Source organism: Schistocerca serialis, chromosome 2 (genome assembly GCF_023864345.2).
Source record: "Schistocerca serialis cubense isolate TAMUIC-IGC-003099 chromosome 2, iqSchSeri2.2, whole genome shotgun sequence".
In the NCBI taxonomy this organism is placed as follows: domain Eukaryota; kingdom Metazoa; phylum Arthropoda; class Insecta; order Orthoptera; family Acrididae; genus Schistocerca; species Schistocerca serialis.
This window is the reverse complement of record NC_064639.1, coordinates 1,127,179,173-1,127,199,125: the sequence shown is the minus strand read 5'-3', so window position 1 is coordinate 1,127,199,125 and position 19,953 is coordinate 1,127,179,173. Positions and strand designations below refer to the sequence as shown.

General features: G+C 43.5%; 1 protein-coding gene and 1 pseudogene across 1 annotated transcript in view; one reads left to right on the top strand and one right to left on the bottom strand.

Annotated features, from left to right (window-relative positions):
- The window catches only part of LOC126456664 (uncharacterized), a 60,683-nt gene extending 44,545 nt beyond the window's left edge, over positions 1-16,138 (bottom strand). The window contains exon 1 of the mRNA XM_050092408.1: positions 16,040-16,138. The gene's annotated coding sequence lies outside the window, so the exon portion shown is untranslated. The remainder of the gene's footprint in view (positions 1-16,039) is intronic.
- Positions 14,514-14,631, top strand: LOC126459474 (5S ribosomal RNA; annotated as a pseudogene).
- Positions 16,139-19,953: the final 3,815 nt, after the last annotated feature.

Sequence of the window (19,953 nt, the reverse complement as noted above, 5' to 3'; positions counted from 1 at the left end):
TGGGTCCATCAAAACTGTTACCATTCGTGCTGCTTGTTCTTTTATATGTTCAATATCCCCAGTTTGCCCTATGTGGTATGATTCCCATTCACCAGATCAATTTTCTAAGATGGTCCGCACGAGTATTTTGTAAGAAATGTCATTCGTAGACTATATTTTACCGGTATTCAATCAATGAACCGAAGTCTGCCATGCATTTTACCCAACCAAGTCTTAGCCTATACGACCATTCCACATATCCAATTATCGTAACAGCTAGGTATAGGAGTTGACTCACTGATACCGTGGCCCACTGATACCGTGGCCCACTGATACCGTGGCCCACTGATACCGTGGCCCACTGATACCGTGGCCCACTGATACCGTGGCTCGGTGTCACTGTGGCTCGGTGTCACTGTGGTCATATGTTTTGCGTTTTGTGAAGTGCACTTAGTTTACTCTGATGCAGTACTTTACTGTCACATGTCAGCTACGTATAAAAAATTGCAATTCTAGGCAACTTCTAGTGCAATAAACTAACAACAACATTGAGTGTTCCCTATCGGGCATGTAACTGCTATGAGCCATGTGCACATGTGCAGTAGCTTAAGGACCCACATAAATATTTTTCAAATTTCTGCTAATGGGGAGAACCAGGTGTTCATTTCTGAAATATATAGAAGCCCGCCTCTCCCCCCCCCCCCCCCCCTCACACACACACACACACACACACACACACACACACACACACACACCCTCTTCAAAACACCACTTGGTCTGCTTGGATCAGACAGTTAGTGTCTGCAAAATATTCGCATTGAGGGACATGTGTCAAATCCATAAATTTAAAAATGATTTATTCAGTTTCTGCGTGCACGGTTCTCGATACCTAGCCGCTAGGAATATCGGAACGGTACTCGCACAAATTTCCACCCTTCCTCTTTAAAACTATGACTGAGGGTGTAATAGCAGTTACTAGCTCATTTGGTCGCGATTGCCTCCCTCAAACAGGCTCGTTCGCTTTCGAAAAAGCGAACTTGGATTGAGATGCTGACACATAGATCACTCATGCCTCTATGAGAATGAAAATAAATCACATTGCAGGTCGTGACTTCAGTGACAGTAGCAGTCCCCTGCTAAGGCAGATAGCAGTGTGTTGCATTAGCGAATAACAACTGGGTATAGATGTGTTCCAGTTGTTGAGTGTGAATATGAGCTTAATTTGGTGGCGTTGTGTTGGCAGGACTGCAGCGGGGTGGCTGATGACGGTGGTTGGTGCGTTCTCGGTGGTGGCGCTCGCCTCGGCGTCGCTGTCGTCTGTCGGAGACGTCGGCGTCACCGGACGAGCAAGTGGTGTCTCACCATCACAGGTGAGGTCCTCAGTTGGACAGCGAGAACTTACGAGACATGACAACGTTACTCGCCAAACTGCTCCCACATGCTTGTGTCGGTAGATCTGTTCACAAATTGAGTGTTGTTTGGCAACGAAAAGACGATCCTTCTTGCGGTGGCCGTCTGGAAATGCAGGAGCCATGTCTTGGCCACGCATGAGGACTGTGGAGCGGAGATTTCTTTCCTCAGTGCTGGCACCATTACCTTGTTTTGTGTTTATACGGAAGCAGAGGTGACACACCGGAAACACTCTCAGCGCTCAGAGACAAATGAATATCTTCCAATTAGTGCTGATTTTCCCCGCTACTGGCAGCAGTAGTAAAAACTCGTCTTATCGTGGACAAAGAGTACTCTTATCCACCTTAATATGCCATTGTCTCAAGCATGACGAAGAGTGGCTTTTTTCTATTATTGAATCATGTTGATGCAATCAGGCAAGCGAACAGTTAAGTTTCTTCTTAGATTTGGCAAAAGTTACGGCGAAACGATACGACAGGGGATGCTATTATCGTTGTTGTTGTTGTTGTGGTCTTCAGTCCTGAGACTGGTTTGATGCAGCTCTCCATGCTACTCTATCCTGTGCAAGCTTTTTCATCTCCCAGTACCTACTGCAACCTACATCCTTCTGAATCTGCTTAGTGTATTCATCTCTTGGTCTCCCTCTACGATTTTTACCCTCCACGCTGCCCTCCAATACTAAATTGGTGATCCCTTGATGCCTCAGAACATGTCCTACCAACCGATCCCTTCTTCTGGTCAAGTTGTGCCACAAACTTCTCTTCTCCCCAATCCTATTCAATACTTCCTCATTAGTTATGTGATCTACCCGTCTAATCTTCAGCATTCTTCTGTAGCACCACATTTCGAAAGCTTCTATTCTCTTCTTGTCCAAACTATTTATCGTCCATGTTTCACTTCCATACATGGCTACACTCCATACGAATACTTTCAGAAATGACTTCCTGACACTTAATACTGGATGTTAACAAATTTCTCTTCTTCAGAAACGCTTTCCTTGCCATTGCCAGCCTACATTTTATATCCTCTCTACTTCCACCATCATCAGTTATTTTGCTCCCCAAATAGCAAAACTCCTTTTCTACTTTAAGTGCCTCATTTCCTAATCTAATTCCCTCAGCATCACCCGACTTAATTAGACTACATTCCATTATCCTTGTTTTGCTTTTGTTGATGTTCATCTTATATCCTCCTTTCAAGACCCTGTCCATTCCATTCAACTGCTCTTCCAAGTCCTTTGCTGTCTCCGACAGAATTACAATTATCGTGTGGGGGCTAATTGTTCAAATGGCTCTGAGCAATATGGGACTTAACATCTATGGTCATCAGCCCCCTAGAACTTACAACTACTTCAACCTAACTAACCTTAGGACAGCACACAACACCCAGTCATCACGAGGCAGAGAAAGCTTATTGTTCGGGAGGTAATTAACCTTTGCAGCCAGATGGAAACAAGACTCAATGTTCTGTGGAACTAGCATCCTAGCGTCTTGCGTCTTCCCTCCTCTGTGCCGAAACGGGTTATAAGCGCCTATTCACATTTGTAGTGTGAATGCAGAGCATGCAAGGAGCCATAGCTATGCTCTGCTGCATCAAGGCAGACCACTGAAGTTCTTACTGTCTACCAACCTGGTGCGTTCATCTAATAGCCTGCGCAGAAGCGACAATCACGGAGTTCAGCTCTCTTGATGTGAGACTGAAAGAAAATAGATAGCGATTGGGCTGAGGTGCTGAACGCAACTAATTCGAGTCATATTTAGTTCAGGGAAGCCACCGGCTTAAATTAAATGGACTGACGTAGCAGACAATCCGGTAGACAACTAACTACCAATACGATGAATGTTAGACTACGAAGTCACTCGTAATACAGTTCACCCAGTCAACAATGTTAATATTTGTTCATACGACTTTACATGAGTAACTGGACAAAAATTACTTGCTTTTTACTCAATCTGCTATGTACTGCACGCAGAGTCGAGGTACGTTAATATTTACAGGGTAAGGCGCTTAATTCTGGATAAATACAATTTAAATTTCCCGCCATATCGTAGTTCCGCCGGAGGCCGCGATTGACGTTATTGAAAGCCATAGGCATCAAGTAAACAGTCAGAACCTTAAAATGGCAGAGATCTTACGGATAACTGCGGAATACAACCGAAGCAGAGCCGCAATTAGCAAAAGTCTTCGCGCTGAGCGTTCACCCACTGAAATACATTCTTCGGATACCCGAGACAAACTGTTTACAATGTTGCGGCCAAGTATAAAGCTTCGGAGAAGTCCGGGGAAGGTTCCGCTAATCCGGCGAGGAAACCTCATTCGAGGGAACGCGTTGTCACGAACTGAGGCAGTCATCGGAAAGGCTCGGGCGGTGATTTCGGAGGACCCGGGGCAAACACCGAGGAAACTGGCGTCAGTTCTGAATGTCAGCGAGCAAGCAATGCGTTGCATGGCAGAGGAGGACCTCATAGGAGGCATTTAGTCCAAAACTGGCTCTCGGATAACGTTGACATGTTCTGGTCGAAGGAATTCTAGCCCCCCTCCCGAATAGTCCGGATTTTTGGCCAGCCCTCTTTTAAATAGTGCGTGCGATCGCTTCAGGACAAGACTGGAGGCGTCCATTGCAACCGAAGGGGGTTATACTGAGTAATGATACTCCTGAAAGATAACACTACTTATATGTAACAGGATTTTCATTTGTATTTTAATAAATATGCTTTTAAAAAAGTTTCATGTGTTCGGATTTAAGAGCCGCACCCTGTACATAATCGATGATGCCTCGGGCATGGATGTGTGTGATGTCCTTAGGTTAGTTAGGTGTAATTAGTTCTAAGTTCTAGGCGACTGATTACCTCAGAAGTTAAGTCGCATAGTGCTCAGAACCATTTGTACCATAATCGATGAGGGAATAAGATGTTAATACTTAAGGCCTTGCCTACCCCGAACTGTGCAGTCAGTGCTCATTCGCCTCCACCCGGCAGTTCCTTACTAGCCAGCCCGAAACACTTGGCTCAGCCCACACTGTAAGCGCGCCGAAGGAGCACGAAGTGCTTCCCCTGAATTACAATATTAACGTTGTTAAAGAATGAAGATAATGAAACAAACTCCGAATAAATTGCATAACAACTTACTACTGAGGGTCGCTGCTACAACTGTCAATGAAATGTGAATTACATGTGAAGAAACGTTAATAAATAAGACTGTCTGTACTTGACTGCTCGTCTTATCATTAGAAAGTGACGTTAGGAAGTGAACGCTGTGGTTCCCAGACACACAAATGCTACAAAGTCAAAAGTTAATAAGAATACTGGTTTGTAATTATTTATAATAATTCCAATCCCAAAGAAAGCAGCTGTTGACAGATGTGAAAATTACCGAACTATCAGTTTAATAAGTCGCAGCTGCAAAATACTAACGCGAATTCTGTACAGACGAATGGAAAAACTTGTAGAAGCCGACCTTGGAGAAGATCAGTTTGGATCCCGTAGAAATGTTGGAACACGTGAGGCAATACTGACCCTACGACTTATCTTAGAAGAAAATTAAGGAAAGGCAAACCTACGTTTCTAGCATTTGTAGAATTAGAGAAAGCTTTTGACAATGTAGAGTGGAATACTCTCTATCGAATTCTAAAGGTGGCAGGGGTAAAATACAGGGAGCGAAAGGCTATTTACAATTTGTACATAACCCAGATGGCAGTTATAAGAGTCGAGGGGCATGAAAGGGAAGCAGTGGTTGGGGAGTGTGAAAGGGTTGTAGCCTCTCCCCGATGTTATTCAATCTGTATATTGAGCAAGCAGTAAAGGAAACAAAAGAAAAATTTGGAGTAGGTATTAAAATCCAGGGAGAAGAAATAAAAACTTTGAGGTTCGCCGATGGCATTGTAATTCTGTCAGAGACAGCAAAGGACTTGGAAGAGCAGTTGAACGGAATGGACAGTGTCTTGAAAGGAGGATATAAGATGAACATCAAGAAAAGCAAAACGAGGATAATGGAATGTAGTCGAATTAAGTGGGCTGATGCTGAGGGAATTAGATTAGGAAATGAGACACTTAAAGTAGTAAAGGAGTTTTGCTACCTGGGAAGCAAAATAACTGATGATGGTCGAAGTAGAGAGGATATAAAATGTAGACTGGCAATGGCAAGGAAAGCGTTTCTGATGAAGAGAAATTTGTTAACATCGAATATAGATTTAAGTGTCAGGAAGTCGTTTCTGAAAGCATTTGTATGGAGTGTAGCCATGTATGGAAGTGAAATGTGGACAATAAATAGTTTGGACAAGAAGAGAATAGAAGCTTTCGAAACGTGGTGCTATAGAAGAATGTTGAAGATTAGGTGGGTAGATGATATAACTAATGAGGAGGCATTGAATATGATTGGGGAGAAGAGAAGTTTGTGGCACAACTTGACTAGAAGAAGGGATCGGTTGGTAGGACATGTTTTGAGGCATCAAGGGATCACAAATTTAGCATTGGAGGGCAGCGTGGAGGGTAAAAATCGTAGAGGGAGACCAAGAGATGAATACACTAAGCAGATTCAGAAGGATGTAGGTTGCAGTAGGTACTGGGAGATGAAGAAGCTTGCACAGGATAGAGTAGCATGGAGAGCTGCATCAAAGCAGTCTCAGGACTGAAGACAACAACAACAACAACTATTTATGAAGAAAATACCTCGAAGAAAACACTAATCCACAGAGGGATAAAACGTGTATTTATGCTAGAGAAAGTGTAATTTATAACGACTACGAGGACAGTTTGTAACGGAGATTGGCTAGTAGGCCAATGCTCGACAAACTACTCTACACTATTATTTTTATAGATGCCAGCCATTCAACTGGTATTTTGCTTCTCACTTGTTTCTACACTGTGCTAATTTATTCATCCAAAATTAATATCATCAGTATATGGTAGATACTCTAAACAACGTCGCTTCCGGTTATCCCTCTGCTATACCTGTATTGAATAAATTAGTCAGTTGCTTTAACACATAGTGCCTTGTTGCACAACCGGCCATCAAAATGACGGCACCATGAAGGCGGCGCGCAACGAACCTCGAGCCTGCTTGACGTGTACTGCTCGCTTCGATACGCAGACGGTCAGCAGTGTAAAGCTGCCGCACAAGGCACGTAGGGGTAACAAATGCCGAGTGTATTATGTATATAAGGAAAGATCACACAGCCAGTTTCTTATTCAGAAACAGCATTTAAATATAGAACGTTTGTGACAGTGTCGTGTTATGCCTCGTGTGAGGAGGAGAAAGGGCGACCAGTATGTATCGAAATTCGAGAGCAACAATGTATCGAGAATGCAGTTGATCGTTCCATGTTACTGCTGCTCACGATGGTAGGGACCCACAATGTTCGAATATGGATTACTTAACGACGTGCATGAGCTCAACGGTCCACACAACTAGCGCCAGAGAGTACAGACATATTGGGATTGTCAACACGACGACCGTAGTTCTGCCTTCCCTTGACACGGCGGCAGAAAGAGATGCGCAGTGTGTGGTCAGCCCAGCGAAAACACTGAACAAGTGACTGGCACACGTCGTTTTTTTCATATCTGTTGTCGCTCTGCTTACAGCATCAGGGTGGATATACAGGGTGTTTCATAAATGATCGGTATATTTGAAACGGCAATAAAAACTAAACGAGCAGCGATAGAAATACACCGTTTGTTGCAATATGCTTGGGACAACAGTACATTTTCAGGCGGACAAACTTTCGAAATTACAGTAGTTACAATTTTCAACAACAGATGGCGCTGCAAGTGATGTGAAAGATATAGAAGAAAACGCAGTCTGTGGGTGCGCCATTCTGTACGTCGTCTTTCTGCTGTAAGCGTGTGCTGTTCACAACGTACAAGTGTGCTGTAGACAACATGGTTTATTCCTTAGAACAGAGGATTTTTCTGGTGTTGGAATTCCACCGCCTAGAACACAGTGTTGTCGCAACAAGACGAAGTTTTCAACGGAGGTTTAATGTAACCAAAGGACCGAAAAGCGATACAATAAAGGATCTGTTTGAAAAATTTCAACGGACTGGGAACGTGACGGATGAACGTGCTGGAACGGTAGGGCGACCCCGTACGGCAACCACAGAGGGCAACGCGCAGCTAGTGCAGCAGGTGGTCCAACAGCGGCCTCGGGTTTCCGTTCGCCGTGTTGCAGCTGCGGTCCAAATGACGCCAACGTCCACGCATCGTCTCATGCGCCAGAGTTTACACCTCTATCCATACAAAATTCAAACACGGCAACCCCTCAGCGCCGCTACCATTGCTGCATGAGAGACATTCGCTAACGATATAGTGCACAGGATTGATGACGGCGATATGCATGTGGGCAGCATTTGGTTTACTGACGAAGCTTATTTTTACCTGGACGGCTTCGTCAATAAACAGAACTGGCGCATATGGGGAACCGAAAAGCCCCATGTTGCAGTCCCATCGTCCCTGCATCCTCAAAAAGTACTGGTCTGGGCCGCCATTTCTTCCAAAGGAATCATTGGCCCATTTTTCAGATCCGAAACGATTACTGCATCACGCTATCTGGACATTCTTCGTGAATTTGTGGCGGTACAAACTGCCTTAGACGACACTGCGAACACCTCGTGGTTTATGCAAGATGGTGCCCGGCCACATCGCACGGCCGACGTCTTTAATTTCCTGAATGAATATTTCGATGATCGTGTGATTGCTTTGGGCTATCCGAAACATACAGGAGGCGGCGTGGATTGGCCTCCCTATTCGCCAGACATGAACCCCTGTGACTTCTTTCTGTGGGGACACTTGAAAGACCAGGTGTACCGCCAGAATCCAGAAACAATTGAACAGCTGAAGCAGTACATCTCATCTGCATGTGAAGCCATTCCGCCAGACACGTTGTCAAAGGTTTCGGGTAATTTCATTCAGAGACTACGCCATATTATTGCTACGCATGGTGGATATGTGGAAAATATCGTACTATAGAGTTTCCCAGACCGCAGCGCCATCTGTTGTTGAAAATTGTAACTACTGTAATTTCGAAAGTTTGTCTGCCTGAAAATGTACTGTTGTCCCAAGCATATTGCAACAAACGGTGTATTTCTATCGCTGCTCGTTTAGTTTTTATTTCCGTTTCAAATATACCGGTCATTTTTGAAACACCCTGTATCTCCACGTGTAGTCTCGCAGGAGAACGAACGGTGACGAATTGCTGTCGCCATTGTCATACTGTCCCAGAACCTGGCGTAGTGGTGTACGGTGCCATTGACTAAACAACACGATCACCTCTGGTACGCATAGCCATTTAGTTCGTCAGCAAGCGTTGCATTTCAGCCTTTCACCTGGACAGCATATTCTCCAGATCTGTCACCCGTTGAAAATATCTGGCGTGGTCGTAGGCTGCCAAGAGACTGCCTCCACCACTAGCAACTCGCTTCAACTGATGAACTTAAGATTAGAACTGAAGAAACGTGATATGAAGTGTCTGTCGACTCGACGTCTTGCAAGGTTAGAGCTATTGTTGCTGCCAGGGGTGGCAGCACTGTCTGCTAAATTCGGCGTCCATCATAGCCCTGGATCACCTTTAAGCGCTCTTTTCGCGCTTAAATTTGCTTTTAATATAGGTATGAAATTTAAAAGAACTATCGAAAGTAAACATTTCAAGGATTCTATGGAAATGACTTCCATTGCTTAACAGGATGGCGGAGCCATATAAATATATAATTCAGTTTAGTCAATTTAGAAAAAATATTTAACAATGAAGTGCTGAAGGTGCAGATGTTACTCAAAACTCGTCACTAATGACACTTCGCCGAAGAAAAAAAGTTTAACAGGTGAGATGAAAATAATCCTCAAATTCTGTTTCAAGTTCAAGGGACTTAAGTAATCCAGTACACCTTTAATAATGAACAACAGGGACTGGAACTTACCAAAGGATTTTCTTTTTACGCTTCATTTATCTTTGACATGTAAAACAGTACAGCGTATAGCTTGTATAGAACGAGAGAGTGCATCTTATTATTACAAATACCTTCAATTCATCAGTTATATTGACTTACACGAATAGATGGCAGGGTTCAGCGAGTCGTCACTCTGTTCGTAGCTTCAGAGTTAAGACATAATTTTATAGGGTCAGTAGTACTATGCAGCAAAACTGCGTTACTGTTTTATTGGAAACAACAAATCTGATGCCTGTTTATCCGAGGATAACAAGTTTACGAACACGTGACACTCATTACTTTATGAACCACTTGAAACTAATCATTAAGATAAAATAGGTTATAAGTATTTATACCCTATCTTTAACACATCAAAAGGTAAGCAAGGTGAAGTAGTTCAGCTCTTCCCTCTGAGTGGGTATAGGAACAAAAATATGGTAGACTATTTGCTGCAAATTATTTCCGTATTTCTCAAATGAAGAACCCGAAGGAGATTCTTCGATAACTTTCCCCTTCCAGTCATTTACTATTAAAAATATGATTAGTTACAGGATTCCGCCAAAATTACAAAAGTATTGTCGATTTGTTTTTCTTTCAATTGTTAATCTTTTCTCATTTGAATAAGTATCATTTGCGAATAACGGCGGGTTAGGGATCCATTTCAAAATCTCCCTATGGCCTCTCAACTGCGTAACAAGAAATCTTCATAGACTTAAAGGCAAGTGCTGAAGACAAGATGGTAATAAATCGCTCTTTGAATTTTGGTCGGGGTTGGATGATGAGTTTCCCTTATCGAAAACAAGAGCCATTCGTGTACCATTGCCATTTTCAATATCCTACGCTTGGGAAACCAGGTTTTCTGCACTGGCTGCTTTGAAATAAAATATAGATCTTAAGTAGACATAGAGAAAGAACTGTCTGTTTGTAATATTAAACCCTCCGTCGAAGAACTTTGCCTTGAAAACCAATCCCATCGGACTCACTAATAATTTCTACACATGTTTTTAATTCAGTATTGAAAAGTTAATTATTAAATGCCCTGTACACTACTGACAGAGAAGATTCTTATTTGTAAGTGCATTATACCACTGTAAATATTAAGTGTGATTTTTTATTATGTCAGAATGAATTTTGCTTGGTTCCCTTTCAGTACAATAATAAATTTTTGAATTCATGTTTTTCTTTTCAATAAGCTCTCCTCCCCCTCCCCACTTAGTGTTACCACCCTCCTCTAGGGGGGGACGCGCGATGCACGGTTTTGTGAATGTCTGTCTTAAGGTACTTGAAGCACACGTACCTTACGTTGATATTAATTGATCACACCAACTACTTGTACCCCTTGTCAACTTGAAACTGTATGTACATCCACTACTGGCACAAATCTCTCTCTCTCTCTCTCCCTCTCCCTCTCCCTCTCCCTCTCTCTCCCTCTCCCTCTCCCCCCCCCCTTCTGCCTCCAGCCTCTCACATCTGTCTATTAATCCCAATCAAATAGTGTCATCTATGTATGATTTTACTGCTGTAGCCAATATGATTATTGTACTTCAAGTCTGTAACATTTCACCTGATTGTTATTGACAAGTATGAAGTTTGCCATTTTAACATTTCACCTGATTGTATAAACGAGTACGGATGTTAAGCTGTTTTAACTTGTCAAAATTGTATTTATATGCCCCCCCCCCACACACATATATATATATATATATATATATATATATATATATATATATATATATATATATATATATTCGACACCTCAAAACAAACACCTACAAATCCTTTAAACAATTATTCTGTAATAATGTTGTCACGATGTATATTCTTTGCACTTTGCGATTGTCTTCTCTTCTGCTATACTAACCTTGCACCAAGCAGATTCCAGACGCCATATTTGTTTACAAATGTGGCAGTATACATGCGATGTGTTACGACAGCGAAAGGAACCTGTGACCACTGGAGGTACTCTAGTTTACTTATTTTATGTTTACCATTAGATATCAGTTTAATTTTTTGTCAGAAGAAATCCAAAACCATGTTCTGAAATAGTGTCTTGTATCTCCACGAGGCAGTGCCACAAGTTTCTCTAAAAAAATCGTAACACAACAGGCACACAAATGTCATACTAACTAATGTAAATCCACTCGATGATGGAGGTTTAAACGTTTGAAACTCAGCGTGCAAATAAATAAAACGGTGACTGGTAACAGTAAACTTGTTATTTCATATAATACTTACGTTAATAGTTTAATTTGTTTCAGGCGAATGCAACGGCAGGAGCTAAACCTAGCACAACAGAAGGTCGCGAGTGCTTGATGGATATAGAAGTGGTGAGTCGATTTGATATTTTGTTCCCCTCTTCTCACATTTTATTCCGTACTTATATTTCAGTACCCTATCATACACACCTTATTTGGTTTACCGTTTTTCGTATGAATTTTTTTCCGTAAGAATATGGCCAAGGTACTCACTGTTGTAAGATCTGTTGTTTGTCGGCAAAGAAACGAAAAATACGACAGGAGAGCGGCTGCAGAAGAAAAATGATTATATAGGTAGATCGGATAACTGGTGAGGAGGTTCTGAAGCGAACTGAGATAAAAACAAATTTGAGCCAACTTGACTAAATGAAGGGATCGCCTCACACGACACGTTCTGAGCTATCAAGGAATCGTCAGTTCTGATAAAGGTGGGGAGGGCGTGTGAGCAAGGGATGAGGGGAGGGGGGAGGGAGATTATCGGGGGAAGCTGAGGCTAGACTGGAGGAATCACGTGTAAGTGGATGTAGTCTGCAGTACTTCCATCTACATCCATACTCCGCAAACCACCTGACGGTGTGTGGCGGAGGGTACCCTGAGTACCTCTATCGGTTCTCCCTTCTATTCCAGTCTCGTATTGTTCGTGGACAGAAGGATTGTCGGTATGCCTCTGTGTGGGCTCTAATCTCTCTGATTTTATCCGTGGTCTCTTCGCGAGATATACGTAGGAGGGAGCAATATACTGCTTGACTCCTTGGTGAAAGTATGTTCTCGAAACTTCAACAAAAGCCCGTACCGAGCTACTGAGCGTCTCTCCTACAGAGTCTTCCACTGGAGTTTATCTATCATCTCCGTAACGCTTTCGCGATTACTAAATGATCCTGTAACGAAGCGCGCTGCTCTCCGTTTGATCTTCTCTCTCTCTCTCTCTCTCTCTCTCTCTCTCTCTCTCTCTCTCTCTCTCTCTCTCTCTTCTATCAACCCTATCTGGTATGGATCCCACACTGGTGAGCAGAATTCAAGCAGTGGGCAAACACGTGTACTGTAACCTACTTCCTTTGTTTTCGGATTGCATTTCCTTAGGATTCTTCCAATGAATCTTAGTCTGGCATCTGCTTTACCGACGATCAACTTTATATGATCATTCCATTTTAAGTCACTCCTAATGCGTACTCCCAGATAATTTATGGAATTAACTGCTTCCAGTTGCTGACCTGCTGTTTTGTAGCTAAATGATAAGGGATCTTTCTCTCTATGCATTCGCAGCACATTACACTTGTCTACATTGAGATTCAATTGCCATTCCCTGCACCATGTGTCAATTCGCTGCAGGTCCTGCTGCATTTCAGTACAATTTTCCATTGTTACAACCTCTCGATGTACCACAGCATCATCCGCAAAAAGCCTCAGTGAACTTCTGATGTCATCCACAAGGTCATTTACGTATATTGTGAATAGCAACGGTCCTATGACACTCCCCTGCGGCACACCTGAAATCACTCTTACTTCGGAAGACTTCTCTCCATCGAGAATGACATGCTGCGTTATGTTATCTAGGAACTCTTCAATCCAATCACACAAATGGTCTGATAGTTCATATGCTCTTACTTTGTTCATTAAACGACTGTGGGGAACTGTATCGTACGCGTTGCGGAAGTCAAGAAACACGGTATCTACCTGGGAACCCGTGTCTATGGGCCTCTTGAGTCTCGTGGAAGCCGGCCGAAGTGGCCGTGCGGTTAAAGGCGCTGCAGTCTGGAACCGCAAGACCGCTACGGTCGCAGGTCCTGCCTCGGGCATGGATGTTTGTGATGTCCTTAGGTTAGTTAGGTTTAACTAGTTCTAAGTTCTAGGGGACTAATGACCTCAGCAGTTGAGTCCCATAGTGCTCAGAGCCATTTGAACCATTTTTAGTCTCGTGGACGAATAGCGCGAGCTGGGTTTCACACGATCGTCTTTTTCGAAACCCATGCTGATTCCTACAGAGTAGATTTCTAGTCTCCAGAAAAGTCATTATACTCGAACATAATACGTGTTCCAAAATTCTACAAACTGATCGACGTTACCCAGTGATGAAGGCACTCGTTCTGTACAGACTAGTCTAAAGAGCTGCATCGAACGGGTATTCAAGCTGAAGACGTCAACAAAAAACGACGGGAGAGGAGACTGCCCCGCCCCTGCCGTTCCTCAACCTCTGTATGCCCCACTGTATGCAGCTGTCACACCGTAATCTTTGTTGAATCTAAAATTACATATAAAAACATAGTAAAATGTCAGTAGGCCCTCACCACAGACACGTATGTGCGCGCGCGCTTGTGTGTGTCAGTTGCTAGGACCAGTTTAGAGTCGCACAGAGGAAGTAACACGGTTGTGTTAATAAACTTTATAAATATCCAAAAGCCTGAATCAGTTGCTTTACGACCGAAAACAGGTATAAACATGAGTCCTCGGAGTCTTTCACGGCGGCATGTGCGAATAAAATCTTCTCGGTTTGCAAGCCGCATCAGTTCGAATAAAATTCTCGAGCTTTCGATGTCGAAAGGAAGCAATGACGGATGCCTGGCGCTTGTAGGGAGGCGGGAGCGGCGGTTTCAGACGTGGCGCCGGCCCCCTCCTACCACGTGACGTCACTCGGTGCCGTGGCTCCCCGGAGCTGCTACGAGCTGCCCGACTCACTTTCGGCGCACGCGTCGCTTCGGCCCCCTCTGATTGGTGCCAGTGGCCGTATTCGTGGCTATACGAGCGGAAAACCGTGCCAACCCCGGCAGTCAGTCGTTTTATTCTTAACGACGATGCCAGAGATTGCCATTGAAAAGCTCGCGAGTTTTATTACAACTGACGCAGCTTGAAAACCGGGAAGATTTTGTTGAGGTATAAACATGGTCAGAAACGAAATGGTATTGTACATTTTCGTAATGAAGAGAAATTCCATTAATTCCTGACTTATTACGAACGGTGGCAACGGCCTTGCCGCAGTGGATACACCGGTTCCCGTCAGATGACCGAAGTTAAGCGCTGTCGGGCGTGGCCGGCACTTGGATGGGTGACCATCCGGGCCGCCATGTGCTGTTGCCATTTTTCGGGGTGCACTCAGCCTCGTGATGCCAACTGAGGAGCTACTCGACCGAATAGTAGCGGTTCCGGTCAAAGAAAACCATCATAACGACCGGGAAAGCGGTGGGCTGACTACACGCCCCTCCTATCCGCATCCTCAGCTGAAGATGACACCGCGAGCGGATGGTGCCGATGGGCCACTTAAGGCCTGAAGACGGAGTGCTTTTTTTATTACGAACTAGTACAGTAGCACTTCAGTTGTTTGCATTAGTCGTAGATGTATGAGGTGGTAGAGGAAAGAACAACTGGAATAACATTGCCGTAGACCAGGGCCGGCCAAACGCTGCACAGTGTGCAAACGTGCGGAAGTGCTGCACATGTGCGACAGCGACATCTGTTATCAGATATGTGTCCTAAATGAACGGCGGCGGCTCTACTTCCCTGTTTATGTGGTACAAGCAAGAGCGCAACATACCCAGCCTCGTTTACCCCTCGTAACCGTAACCTTAACAGAGAAGTACTGAGAAATGGCAGGTACTGTGAAAAAGCAAAGGACGGGAGATCTATGTTCTCAGTCGTTTAAAAATGACTGGGAACTGCAATTCTTTTTTTTTTTTTTGTAGCCGTTGGTGAAAACTCACAGTGTTTGCTATGCCGCCGAATAATAGGCGGCCAGCGTAAGTTTTCAATTGAAGGACACTACAATACATATCACAAAGACGAGTGTAGTGTACTCAAGAGTGAAGAACGGCAAGCAAAATTAAATGTCCTTAAGAAAATGGCTGAGACACATCAACTCGATTATCATTTCTCATGACCAGTGATAAACGTGTTTGGATTTATTCCTTTCATAATTAAAAATTATTGTTTACTAACTGTGCATTAGTGCCTCATTCTGCTCCATGTTACATTATTATCAGGAAAGTTGGTCATTAAACCGATTGTTCCAATGTATACTTACATTTAGGGTTTTTTTTTTAAATGTGTGAAAGGCTACGCTCAGCTGAAGTCGATAAAACGTAACATTCATCTAATTGTCGGTTATTATGCAGATTTCTGACGGAGCTGATGAAAGATGTAGCAATAATGGTATTGAAATAACAGGTGATCATCGAGAGGTCTGCGGTTATCATTCTGTTCAGAGTTCAGTGAGTCAGAAATTATGTGGGTGTAACTGAGGGCACCGAGAATTAGTTATAGGAAACCTTGCATTGGTTTAATGTTATTTGAAATCGCTAAGTGCTCTCTTTCTTAAATACTAGATCAAAAACATTACTCGTATTTACGTGCCGTCAGTCAAGCTGCCTTAATAAAAACCCACGGTTGTTAACTGTATTACTTGTCTTATTGGGTTAAACTGTTAACATAAAAGTTGACGTCTCAATGAGTAGACTGCGACAGTATTTTAAATGTTTAATACGCTAAATACCTTCCCATGGTTGGCTTGCAAGCTTTGGAAAGCGCACTAGAATGCGCCGGTACAGAGTATCCCAGCAAGTGGATAAAGCGACATCTGTGCGTAGAAACATGCACTACATGAACGCTGACGGCTGCGGCGTGCACGCTGTGACCCGGAAGTTGCACATGTGCAGGAGCACCGCACGCGTGCAGAATTTCTGGCTCGCCCTGCCGTAGACGGAGCTTGTGTAGTACGCATTTCTGCCACTAGGCGTACGGAGCTTGTGTAGTACGCATTTCTGCCACTAGGCGTGTTACAGCGCACCTCATTGCCAGTTCAGCGTCGCCTGTGTTGTCGACCAGGCCTGTCTCATCATCTATAGTTATTTTCTGCTGGTGCTGTTTTGTTCTTGTTTCCGATTTATGATGGCAAATTTAAGCGAACAACTTGCAAATGTGTACTTTTGTTTCCTACTCGGTTAAAATGCTGCTACAACTGTTTTAATGTTGAAAACAGCTTACAAGATGACGCTGCGGGAAGACGTCAGTGTGACCCTGTCCAAAAAAATGTGCAAATCAAATGTCAAAACAATGCTGATTTGCGTTTTTGATGCCAAGGGCGTAATTAGTTGTTTTCTCCCCATGTCAGACCGTCAACGAAACCCTTTATTTGGAAGTTTTAAGAAAATTACGCAACAGTGACTGTCCAAAAAGACCCGATTTATGGCAGACAGGAGACTGGTTCTTCCACCTCGACAACGCACCTACACACTCAGCCATCTTGTAATGTTATGTGAGCGTCACTGCCCTTTTCTTAACTAATTTGTGCCTAATATTATTCTGAGAAGCTCAGTAATGTATGTAAATACCAAGAAAAGCGCAGTTGGTCAGCAAGAGACTCTTTAGCGTGCAATCCCCGCAACGATAGTAGTTGTGACTGAGTACGGACTCTAAAAAAAGACAATTGATTTATTAAAAAAAAGACTTTTAATCTGTATCTTGTGGAAAGAGGACGTGCTGTTAGGCCGTCGCTCAGAACGTATTGTTACATTTAATGAAAATTGATATTGTAGTGATAAAACTGAGTAAAGTATGTGTAAGAGTTGCCTAACATTTATGTATACAAATTTTCTGGAAGTGAAGAATAGAAATATCTTGTTTTTGGAAAAGGAGGTTAACTTCATTGTCGTCGCCGGCCATCAGTCGACAGAATTGTAAGTGTACAAAGTTCACTAAAATACAGGAAAGGAAATGCATTCTCTATGGTTTTCATTCAATACGTAACAACCTCTCATGATTTATTAATTACACTAATTGGATTATGATCTTATATAATAGTATGGTGCAGAACACCACTGACCAATTTTGATGTAGCAGCACGTGTAGTTTGAAGGTAGTTTGTGTGCCAAGCAATCTCCTTTTCTCGCGAAAAGCAGATTGCTGTTTGATCGTATTTACTTACAACAGTGGTTCCTTAGCTACGAGAACTTGGGCTCAAAGCTATCCGCAATACGACCAAGTAACTGAAATGGGCTTTCACGGTTTGTTAATACCACCCAAGGGTGAATGACGGAAGGTGTGGACCAAAGGGATTTGAGGCACTTCATTCACTGTTTATTTTTTTTTACAATACACATCTTTATTAATAACATTGATAATACTTTTAAAAGGAAACAACACAACAGGCCTTGTAAATCGCCTAACTGCATAACTGAACTACTAAAAATAATCGTTAATATGTTTAGGGACACAAATTTCAACTCACAAATAGCATTCAGTTGTTTACTAATTAATTAAATGTCTGTTCAAGGCAAACCAGAATTAAATACACTTCCTTGCTATTGAATATCTGCATAAGTTAATGGCCATACATAGTAACCTCCGAACAACAATTCAATTTACTTAAAAAAAACTCAACCACCTAAACATGTTTATAGAATTATGGGAAAGAAATGCATATACACCTTCTGTTTAGCAAATGAACCACTTTCGGCCTGAGCCACCAACAACATAAGTCGTTCTCATTACCCACGTAGAGCCACTCCGAGGTACTGGAAGCAAAACATAGGTCTTCCACGTGTACACCAAAGGCACGGTTTCCCAGACTGCAAGCCGTAAGAAACGAGTCAACACTCTCCCGCCACCAAGTACAGGAAGGCGTCGGGCTAGTAAACGACGCCCGCTACGGGGGGGGCGACTACGTAACTGCTTGCCACAGTGGGTCGGTTCCTCCCGCAGCCTCTGCGAAGACCGGTGGCGAAATTAGTGAAATTGTCACCACCTGTGACACAAAGGGCAAGCAACTCACCAACGTAATAAGGACATAAATTATTTGCATATACAACGTGTCCAAAACAGCTGTCTATCCACTACTTCCAGCACCTCAGAGGACACTACTTAACACAGTGAATTCAGAGTCATCTAAACATACCGCGCAATCTGCGCAAAACCACATAAAGTTCCTGCGTGAGTCCACTGCGCTTAAATTGGGTGTTAACTTAACACAACATACAACTTCTAAATCTTCGGGTGACTGGCCTGAACTCGTGAAATGGATCTACCAACACATCATCATGGCCAATTGTGGTGTCACCGACAGACACCACAATTGCTAGGTGGTAGCCTTTAAATCGGCCGCGGTCCGGTAGTATACGTCGGACCCGCGTGTCGCCACCGTCAGTGATTGCAGACCGAGCGCCACCACACGGCAGGTCTAGAGAGGCTTCCTAGCACTCGCCCCAGTTGTACAGCCGACATTGCTAGCGATGCTACACTGACAAATACGCTATCATTTACCGAGACGATAGTTAGCATAGCCTTCAGCTACGTCATTTGCTACGACCTAGCAAGGCGCCATTACCAGTTTATATTGAGCTTAATAATGTACCGTCAAGAGCGATGTACACCAATTATGGATTAAAGTTAAGTATTCCAGCAACAGCGTACCTTATTGGCTATATTAATTACATTTAAATGTTCCAGACCTCACGCCCGCGTGCGTGAGCTTAAACGCGTGCCTTTCGGCTTCCTCCAAACCCCGTGAATTGGCTCCTGCCAATTCACAACACCAATAAACCGCCTCCGCTCTCCACTTGCGAGGCACAAATAGGATATGTCCTGCAACACAGTGATTAAAATATCTAAAAAAGTGTTCGTTACAAGATTAACACTCAATGTCACAGGAAAACTTCAATCAGAAACAGACATCGGTTCGTTAGAATAAACGCACAAATTACGTGGCTGAAAAACACAACCAAGTCAGTGGCACACAAGGTCAGTAATAGTAAGGCACTTTATCATTTCCCCATTCAGAGGGGCGTAAAACAATAACACTTAAGCAGAGTAGTATGAATGCATTGGAGCAATTCAGTGACTGACAACAACTAAGTTTTTAAAATGCAGAACACAAGTCCTCACAGGATAAACGCGGTCTTACGTAATGGACTCCTAATAGTAAGGTCAAGCGTCCGAAACACATTGCTCAATAAATACACCACAACGGCAAGCACACTCAGTAATCGCCAGAACGATGGACACTGAGAACAAAATGCTGCTTATATCCAAACCAACTGTGCTCGCATTTGCATCCCATCAGTCACAGAGCCATAGAGACGAGAATGTAGTCACTAGAAGCAAACGGTAAATCCATGATGAACAAGGAAGCAGAATGTTCCCGACAGCATCGGCGCCTCTACCCACCAAGTCCGCCGCAAACGCCCAAACACAATCAGGTAACGTGGCAAACTTTCCTCTCGCCACCACACACGGCGTCGGCAGACACGGCTTCAGGCTCCGCGCACTACCGCCTATCTCCCTGTTTCTGCTCGCCATCCAAAATCCAACTACTCGACTGTCACAGGTGCCTCGCCGACTTCCCCCACGAGGGGGGCGCCACTTCTCTCTTTCCTCCGCGATAAAGCGGTAATATTATACGCGGTACGTTCG